Source organism: Mytilus californianus, unplaced genomic scaffold (genome assembly GCF_021869535.1).
Source record: "Mytilus californianus isolate M0D057914Y unplaced genomic scaffold, xbMytCali1.0.p SCAF_6, whole genome shotgun sequence".
Taxonomy (NCBI): domain Eukaryota; kingdom Metazoa; phylum Mollusca; class Bivalvia; order Mytilida; family Mytilidae; genus Mytilus; species Mytilus californianus.
Genome location: NW_026262712.1, coordinates 44,904,116 through 44,915,182, shown reverse-complemented (window position 1 = coordinate 44,915,182; position 11,067 = coordinate 44,904,116). Strand labels below are relative to the sequence as shown.

Below are 11,067 nucleotides of genomic sequence, written 5' to 3'. Positions count from 1 at the left end.
TACCCATAAAACCAGGAGTGATGAAAACCTTGATGAAACCTTTACAAGAACTCCTTATATAAGGGTAGTCAATCTAAAAGACACATCATATTTGTTTGGCTTAAATGTTTCTGAAGTATATTGCATGAAACTTATCTTCATTGAAAACAGTCGAATATTTTCAAACAGAGTTAAAACTAATATTTTCAAACATACACTGAACAAAACCTACACTTTTCCTTTATTAAGAACAATTCCTTTTAGAGAAAATAAGAGGAAATTTACATGTCATACCTAAACAAAATTCCCAACATGCCACTGAAATATTTACATCACCAAAAAAATTGTTACTTCTCAAACAATTCATGATCTGACATAGAAGATACCCGTTGTAAAGAAAGTAACACACATAACATAACTAATATCCTTCCAATTAAGAATTTGAAAAAAGTATCTTCTTTGGATGTGGAGATTAGTTGTAACAAATGCATTGGCAATGATAAATCGGGGGATTTTACCGTTACATGGAGTACACAATAACACATTAAACTGCAATATTTTTTGTTTAATAAAATGAATATAACAGGATATTCCCTTATTCGGTTATTACAAGTATGCCTATCTTTGGATAGAGATAGGGTATTTTTTGTAAAAAAAAATGAATTGCAATTTCAATGATCGAAATATTATAAGAACACCCGGACCTATGTATGACAAAGCGAAATTTTCACTTTAGTTTATCAGACGATAAAATGTAATTTAATTTAAACGTACATTTTTTAAAGTGTCATATTAAAACTGTTTAACTTCTTAAGATCAAGATGAGATGACACGTGTGCATATATACCAGAGGGAAGACATTAATTTATAAAGTAAGTTTATACTTTTTATATAAATAATGGTAATATCGTGTTTAAGTATTAAATTATTTTTACATGAGAGTCTATTAATTTTACAAATACTATTATTATGTTGGTAACTTATATGTAAAATCTAACACTTTGCCGTAGCTTTCCACAAGGAAAATCGCCAGTCTCATCAATTTAGGATAACCTGAGACGAGAAAAACACACCTAAATACCTTGTCTCATAATCATTTAGGTGTTGATTTATTTAATGTTTGCTAACAAAAAACAAAATATCTTTTCGTACGTACAACATATATTTATAGAATTATAAGTTAAAAGTCAAATGAAAGTGTAAGTATATTTGCATGTTTGACTCTTCCTGTTAAATAATAGGCATATATAATTATTAATGCGCAACGGTAATACAAACTTTTTCATTCCTTCATTTTAAAGACACGTACGGAGTATAATTAAGTGATTGAAAATCCCACCTTCCCACCACTATTTCTGTCAACAACAAGCATACTATGTGAACATATAACAGCTGCGTTCGTTATATATATTTCAAGAATAATCCTAGTACAAACCATATTGTTAATCGTCAACAAAGAATTATTGAAGAACATTAAGTTTATTGTTAACTGCGTACCGGTGTTTGTCCGCTGTTTGCTGATATATCGGTACAAACACTACGCAACGTTTGTGCTATTTTTATACTGTATTTTGGTAGATCAATAAATCTTGTAAACTGTAACTTGCACTTGTATCACAATGCTCATATGTGCCCGATTTTATAGACATTTCGCACTAAATATTCCGTCAGGGAAAATGTTCCTTTAAGCATTCGAATCATTCAGCATTGTGGGTCTATATATCCCAAGACCCACCAGAAAAAAATCATTTAAAATTCTCTGTTTCCAAGGATTCATTTAATATAATGCTTCATATAATGCAAATATGTGTTGTTACTTAGTTATTTAGTTGTTTCTTTTTAGTTTGTAAACGTGCGTTTAATTATCTATGTAATATATAAAAAAAAAAAAATTGAGAATGGAAATGGGGAATGTGTCAAAGAGACAACAACCCAACCATAGAACAGACAGCAGCCGACTGCCACCAATGGGTCTTCAATGCTACGAGAAACTCCCGCACCCTGAGGCGTCCTTCATCATCCCTAAACAAATATGTATACCTGTTCAGTGATAATGGACGTCATACTTAACTCCAAATTATACACAGGAAACTAAAATTAAAAATGATACAAGACGAACAAAGACCAGAGGCTCCTGACTTGGGACAGGCGCAAACATGCGGCGGGGTTAAACATGTTTTTAGAGATCTCAACCCTAAATATCTTAATTGTTTGTCTAGTTATCCAGTATAGTAGCTGTGTTTAAAATTATGTTGATTTGTAACAAAGCTGTGGTCAAATACTGTCGGTGCTGTTGCTGTGATCTTTGCGTATCATTAATAATATGCATTGGGTGTTTTAAAATAAAGATATACATGTACTTTAATTCAGTCACGGACCTGCGATGTCACGGGTGTGTTCTAATACTAACGAATTTTCAGGTCTATAATATGGTATACGTCATTTAGATCAATTTTAATCAAAACAACTTCATACTTCAAGTCCAGGTTTAGCAGATTATTTTAAAAGTTACCAGGAAGCAGCACACAAGAAGATGTGTATAACCATGCTCTGGCACATTATTGTTAATTCCGCCTTACTTAAAATATATAACAATATAAAATAATGTGATAAGATTGCTACGACGTTTTTTTTATTAAGTTGCACATCACAAAATAGAAAATACAGAAGATTGCGAGACTTTTTGAGTTTGTTCCAGTTCTTACTATGTCACCTCATCTACTGTTGATTTGTTTTCTTTTATGACTATGATAATTATTCACAACCGTTAACTCATGTAATTTGCTGGACCATTTTCATTCAAGCAGTAAAGCACCGTAATATAAAAACAATGAGATGTGATTAATTGCCATTGAGACAACTATCAACCAGAGTTAAAAGGGAGTTTAAAGAGTTAAAACGAAGTGATAGAAGGCAATAAAATGATACATGTGTGACATGCATTTTTTTTCATTAAACTGTTGAGTTTTTACAAAGCCATTATCATGATTATATTTAACTTTATATCCAAGAAATGTGAATATTACTCATACATTACGATTCTTTTGACAACAAACTGGAATCATGTCAACACTGCAGTTGATAAAATGTAAAATTCAAGCCTAGTTTTATAGTATTAAGGTAGATGGGGTGTCTAAATTATAATCCATAGAATTTTTTAATAATTTGCCAAAATGTAGTGTATATCATGCTTTTTAAAAAAAAATAATAAAAAGAATGGGTCACGGGTCTTTTTTTCACGCTACAGGTTGTGCAAAATTGACAGATTTTGTATATATTATGCATGGAAAACCCAATTTTCTGCCATAAAACGAAAACTACACCATAGAATTTTGAGATAAAATATGAGAAGATAGCTCTAATAGTATGCTTTCAGATAAGAAAAAGAAAAAATGAGGTCACGGGACCCGTTTTCTTGCTACATAATAAAATAGGTAAATTCCTAACACATTCTATTGTAAAAGTAACTTTATCTGAATTATCTGCCCTTACATTTGAGTTGCCTCCCCTTATGTGGCAAAGTTAGAAAAAATAGAATCAAACAAAAGTATTCTGTTTTTTTGTAAAATACAACCATAAATATGATAAAATATGTCATTTTCTATATTGAAATGAAAATTCTTACACATGAATTACCTACTACTCTCAAAATTTGCACCTTTTATTAAATATCTAGACCGATTGTTTTCTGGTATTTCAAAATCCAAGATGGAGGAAGACACCCTATCTACCTTAAACTACATGTTAACTTTATGGCCTTAGCGCTGTTCGCTGAGTAAATTATTTGCTTTTCAGCATATAAATCGCAAATTAATATTCACTTGAACCGTAAAATCATTTCTCCAATAAATACTTTCATTATTGTCTCTTTATATTTATGTGAACCTGTACATGTTGTTTGCATGTCATATGGTATACTTGTGAAATTGTATTGCTCTCTTAGTATTCAGTTGTCATCAAAAGCAAATGACGAGATCAGTTTTGGTACCCAGCAAATTTACAAGAACAATTGTGGTCTAAAACAAATGCCTAAACAGTTGTGGTAAACAACAATTGACAAGAACAGAAATGAACAACAGCAATTGACAAGAACAGAAATGAACAACAGCAAATGACAAGATATGTTATGGTAATCAGCTAGTGACCAGAACAATCGTGATCAAAAGCAAAAACAGTAGTAATGAACGGCAGTTGAGATCATCAGCAAATGACTGAAACACTTGTATCTAACAAAATATGAAATGAACACTTGTGGCTATCAACAAAACATCAAGATCAGTTGTGGTCAGCAACTAATGAAATGAACATTGTGGCTAGCAACAAAAAATCAAGATCAGCTGTGGTCAGCGACAAATGAAATAAACATTGTAGCTAGAAATAAAAAAATAAAGATTAGTTGTGGTCAGCAACAAATGAAATGAACACTAGTGGCTAGCAACAAAAATCAAGATAAGTTGTAGTCAGCAACAAATTAAATGAACAGGTGTGGCTAGCAACAAAACACCAAGAACAGTTGTGGTCAGCAACAAATGAAATGCGAACATGCCAAAATTACTTGTAAAAGGAAGAAAAACAAATTACAAAACGATAGGAAAAATCTTACCTCGAAGTTGAATAGATTCATTATGATTCCATGCTTTTATTCTTGGATTAATTAAAATATTAAACGCAATATGGGATTGAAATCGCTTCTTTTTTTGTATTATCATGTTAACAGTAATATTTTATTAAATATCATTATTTGAACAAAGTATTGACAAAAGTGTAATAAATTATAAACCTAGTCTCAGGTAGTCAAATTTCTCCATTTAAATATTGATTTCATTTTAAGTTTTTTTGTAGGAAATTACATATAACTTTTTATCTTATCCTGAGTCAGACAAATACTGTTTCACACGAATGAACATGTACAGAAAATAAAAATAATCTGTAACAGCATATCTAATAAGATTGAAACTTGATTTTTTTTAATAATCAGACACATTAATATAATACCATTTGGCTTGTTTTAATTTTGGTATTTGGTATTTCAGTCTTATAATCGGGAAAAAGGATTATTTCTGCCTAAAACCTTAAACGACTACTATACATTGTACAGTTAACAACCAACTGGCAACAACACACGATTACTATCTAATGAATTAAGGTAAATTCATGGTATACCGCCATCTTGAGTTGTACAATCTCAGTACAAAATTTGTCAAGTTATTTGCCCGAATCTGCAAATTTGGAGACAGATTTGCAATTTAATGGTTAGGTTGTTTATTTATATAAAGAAAACTTGGTTATTTATTGTATTATTCAAAATATTTAAACAAATATCAAATTTTGTGTTTTTAGAATCATTGTTTTCAAATAAGCCATTTAAGGGTAGATAACTCTTTTAGTAAAAAATATATACTAGACTGATAGGGAAATTTTGTTATTTTTACTTCAAGCAAGAAAACAAGTTCGTCGACACAATGTTTTCTTCTTATTTTTTTAAAACATAATAAAAAAATCATAATAAAACCTAACTTCTTATAATTTATTTCAAAATTCTATCTCATAGAATTTTTTGTATGTACACAAATGTGTTTTTTTCATGAACAATCTAACCAAATGTAGGCAATTTTCAATTGAAACTTAAAGCTTGGAAAATAGCACAGTGACCCATACTTTTTATTATATTTTTGTAAAAAGCAAATTAAAATCTTCCTTTTGGCAAAGTATAAGAAAATTCTATCTCAAAAAGTATATACTTATGATCTACCTTAAATGAATTAACTAACCTATATACCTATATGTATGGAGTTATTTTATTTCGGAACGATATATCATTCTTTTGTAGAATCGAACTACTACAGTTTGATAAAAAAATCTTTGGTTATTAATCGCGTGTTGTTGTCAATCGGGGGTTTTCTAAACCATTTTCTATCTTACATATTCATTACTCTATCTATTAGATTGAAAAACTGGTACAAAAACACGGAATTAGCGCACAGTTTTGTGAGATAAATTATATAATATTCTATCCTTATTCTTTTTTTTTTAAAAAGAGTAACTGTATTGCCAGGCTTAAAGGGTAACACAATTATTCAGAATACGTTCCTTTATAAATTGTTGTTTTTTGCGGAAAAATATCATAAAACCAGAAGAAAAACTTAACACTCCCTGTTCATGCTGTTATAAGATTATCATAAAAGATTACTTACCAAGTGTATGACTTGTATATTAATTTTCCGAAACAATTGATTTATTTCTTGCTTCGTGCAATTACAGTAAAAATTTAATTGAACTGGACAGTGCTTACTTTTATTTTAATATAATGGAGTTTTATTTCACCTTATAATTGAGCCGTTGGGCGTAATAAAACCTAAATGCCTGAGAAAAAATATCCCACTTGAATGAGATCGGTAAAATGTAATATAACTTCCTGCAAATATGTGCACAAAATAAAAATGTTTGACGGTATATAAGTCAGATTATGCATATGTTAAGTTTTTTTTGGTCGTATTACACACCGAAGAGACTCGGGATTGATCAAAAGAAAGACCGACCCGTAATTTGCATTTTAAAAAGGAAAATTTATAACCTTACACAGGTCATTATGTTATGCCTTGAAGCAGATGTCAATGAAACGTGTTATCGTTCGGGTTGATTCTGAAAAAAAGAGAGCTACATATAGGTATAAGAATGTAAGGAATTCTATTCAACCAATAAATATCTGAATAATTTATGTAAAAAATCAATGTCTTACATATTTTTTGAACCCCTGAGTCATTTTGTTTATTTCAATTTACATTCTGAACAACATCTTTAATTCTTAATACTACTTAGGAATTAGAGAACAAAGGCCCGGAGGGAACATAAAAACTATCGATCCAAATTGACTGTTCCAAATTTGTGCCTCGAATGCATGACAATTTTTAAAGTGTTATTGTGTGTACCCTCGTATTAAATTTTTCTCAATTTGTACATTATCGGATAGCGTGTATACAGACACATATATGTTTTGTTTAACATGTTTAGCATCCATAAACTAACATATCTTGATAACCGCAATTGTCTGTTCCATCGAAAGACAAGGTCCTCCTTTCAATATTGAAAGAACCTTTTATTTGGCTTTCTAATATAAAAATACTCATTTTTTTTAGTATTCCGCTGTTGGATTGTCAGACCATTGGGGTGTGGAAATATCAGGACTGCCATGTGCAGCTTTTGCTGTTTTTTCCCACGTAAAATGTATAGAGAAGTAGCATAGACAGGATGTCGTGTAATTGAGAAGTACGACGTACAAAACATTTTATTGTTTAAGCCAAATTTGAAGTACAGTCGACGGTTGCTGAAAGGCCTTGATAATCGAATATTTATTTTTAAATTATTTGTCTACATCTGCCTATGTTAATTAAAAATTGGTATAGTTTAATGTACTGGTGATTGTATGTATTAACCATTTTTATGGTGCCTGCACAATCTGATTAAAATATATGTCTTTGGTTTCGTTATGCATTGACGAGTAAGCGAGTTACGACAGGTCAGAATTTTAATCAGATTGTAAGTTTCATATAGTTAATTCTTCTTGTCCTGGTTTTTAAAATAATGAGGTATGCAATATTTGATTTTGGATTAAATGAAAATTTTATATTTTATCATCGAACTTCCTTTAACATGGCCGTCCTTCATTTTCTCTTCTTCTGCACATACTTTAAAAAATTGTCGTAAATGATATGTCAAAACAATAAAGCGTTACGCATATTTATTGTACCATTAAATTTCATTTAAATGTATGTTATAAAGTTTCATATAAAAAACTACAGTGTTTGACCGCTACACAATGGGTATTTAAATTAAATTGTTCCCATGGTTTGTTAAACATTTCTCTGTCAGCAGTTTAACACGTAAGGATCACTACATTTCCTGACGTCAATATATATTTGCATTGTAGTTTCCCAAATAGAAGGTAAACATGTCCTTGAAAAACTTACTAATCGACTCAATGAACTGCAATGCATAGTGGCATATTACGAGTTTACTACTACTTAAAGCACATAGAATTAGTGGGAAAACTGTCAAATTATATAATGGAGCAGAATATGCTTACCCTTCCGGAGCACCTGAGATCAGTTTTTTTTTCGATCTATGAGATTGACTGTCCCTCTATCTGGTATCTTTCGCCCCTCTTTTATATAGTGTCTGTGACACTCATAATACAGATGTTTGTTCAGCCAATGTATAATCTGTAAAATATATAACACAATCTTCAATTGGGATGCTCAGATTGAAAAAAAAAATATTGTTTACTGGTCACACGATTCGACTTTCTTTTTCGCCTTGTAAAAGTAGTTGAACATGTTTTGTCCATTGTTATGTATTGTACCTATGAATTAATTAAACGTGAAACAGTGAAATTTCCAAAGAAGTGACCACTGTTACTACCAAAACGGTTGCAAGCCTCTCTATATTTATTTTTGCTCTTGGATTTTTTATATCCTGTATAATGCAATTCCAAAAACATTGAAATTCAAAATAGTTTAAATAAACACGAATCTTTTTCCCGTAGTGGTCGCATCGATGCTCATTAGGGTTTAGATTTCATATTAGAGGAATATATTCATAACCATGGTCACATTAAAAAACAGATATCTGGTGTGGACAATTTGTTTGTTAACAGTATAAAACGGGAAACAGTAACTAAAAAAAAACCAAAACTCTTGACATTTTGGCAGAGATCATTTACTCTTTACTTAAAATAATTGAATATACGTAGCAACCGAGACAAATACAGGAATTCAAATCCGAAAGGGACCTGGTTCGAGCAGAATTAAGAAAAGCAAAACAATTGTATCCAATAAAAGAAGGAGACAAAATAGGTTTAGATCCAACGCTGCAATTTTCACAAAACATATCAAAGTTTATGTCCTTGTCGCACATAAACATGGATAGCATCATAAATTATCTTATAAAGATTAGAAAATAACCGAGTCCGCTAAAAATATCAAAATTTCCAATATCTACAATAGAATAAAATGACCTTTGCAAAACCGAAAACAAAACGAAACTACAGCTTCTTGCAATGATTGGAGAAAATATTACTTCATTACCTCAAAAGAACTGTTTGAGATAGAAAAAAAAACTCGAATATGCCAAAAAAAATCAAACCTTATAGATTTTGTTAGCATTGCCAGACAAGATTTAAGAAAGTCATGAACAGTTTTGATGAATTATGATAGTTGATATAGGTTTAATGCATACACTGTACCTGTCATATTATAAATTTTTAATATTACACATAATTCTGTAGTATATTTTTTTTTTATTTAGGGGCCAGCTGAAGCCCGCCTCCGAGTGCGGGATTTTCTCGCTGTGTTGAAGACCCATTGGTGGCCTTCGGCTGTTTTCTGCTCTTTAGTCGGGTTGTTGTCTCTTTGACATATTACCCATTTCCATTCTAAATTTTAGATATCCTTTTTTAAGATAATGGAAAACCAATCTATCTTAAAGGTGTTAATGTTTGCCTCTTAGATACAAGATAATGAATACATAGACGTCCAATACGGTGTTGGTGATAACACTCATTTTGCTTTCCAGTTCGCCTTTATTGTATTTGTTTGAAGTTTTTAAATTGATAACTATATAAATGTATATATCAAAATGTACGTAATTAAAAGTAGAAATGAAATATGCCTTGAAATCTATTTTTTTTTTCATTTTGTAACTCGAAAGATCCCAAATAATACTGATTTTTTGCGTGTGGACAAGTAACACCGCAACATATGACCATCGTTCTGTCAATGCTACCCTCGTTTTTGTTTAAACTTTTTACCAAAAAATGAGGCATTCTAGAAAGAGCAGTCTTAGGTCTTTATGAAGTATGTTTTATTTATGACGTCAGCGTTAACTGATCACGTCTGATCGGGACGAAAAATTCATGTTGCTTTGTGGACAAGCCGATAAAAGTAAACACATATGGATAGGGGATAAGGTAAGAGTAATATTAAAAACTAATTTAAATATATTATTCCGAAAATAATATTATTAGTTATCTTGGTGTAATCAGGTCTGTACAGAATTTTACACCGTTGTTGAAAATTCTTACACCCTGAGGAGCAGCCGAATGGGTGTATGAATTTTCAAAAACGGTGTAAAATTCCGTACACCCCTGATTACACCAAGATAACGAATTTATTTCTTTTGAACAATTCCTTTACTCATTTTTAAACCAGGATGTAAAATTGAAAAATTGTAATGAAAATTTCCGGTGTATCATTTTTTCAACGTCGATGTTGCTGCGCATTGTCAAATACTTTTTTTCTTTATTTTAGGGAAATTCAGAAAAGTTTTGTGTTCTTTTGAATTTTTGGGAAACAAATTTGTTTTAATATTTAGAAAAAAAAAAATTTCAATTTTTGTCCTCAAATTTATTTATTTTTAATTTTTTTTTTTCTAATTTTTTTTTGACATTTTATTTATTTTCTTTTTTATTGACATCTTATATTTTTTTTTCTTTATTTTGGCAAAATTTTATGTATCCCGGGGTGAACAAGGGTGGGGTGTTATTTACACCGGTTAATAAACCAATCAGATTGCAGTATTTTGCTGCATAAGAAATAAATTATTTTATTCCGTATATGACAAGGAAAAAAAATTAAAACAGAAACAATTTCTCAAAAGGTTTTATCGAATCTAATTAAAACTAATAACTGTATCCGTTTACTTATTCATAGTTGAGATTAAACTTGTATTTGCAGTTGGCAAATTAATTTCAGTTATTTTTGTTGTTGTAAATTTTGAATATGCTTTCAACAATTGATACTTAATCTTTAATACAGGTGATGAAATGAACGGTTCAACTAATGAAAATGTAATCCAGAAACTATCAAAAGCAGAGCAAAGAAAACAGCAGAAAAGAGAGTTTTTTTTTTTTTTTAATACAAATAAACTGTTACAATTAATGAAAGGAAGGGAAAATATCTTTCCTCCAATGTGATACTATATCAATGAATATAATGTTTCTTTTTTAATATATCTGCACTCTAAGAAATATGAGCCGCTTTTGTATTTCGGTTCTTTGCTTAGCAAGTTAAGCAAACCGTCATATAAATCATG

General features: G+C 30.4%; 1 long non-coding RNA gene across 1 annotated transcript; it reads left to right on the top strand.

Annotated features, from left to right (window-relative positions):
- Positions 1-619: 619 nt before the first annotated feature.
- Positions 620-7,456, top strand: LOC127706008 (uncharacterized). Its single transcript, XR_007984146.1, has 2 exons — positions 620-851; positions 3,923-7,456. It is a non-coding gene; the product is annotated as an uncharacterized LOC127706008 (long non-coding RNA).
- The last annotated feature ends 3,611 nt before the right edge of the window (positions 7,457-11,067 follow it).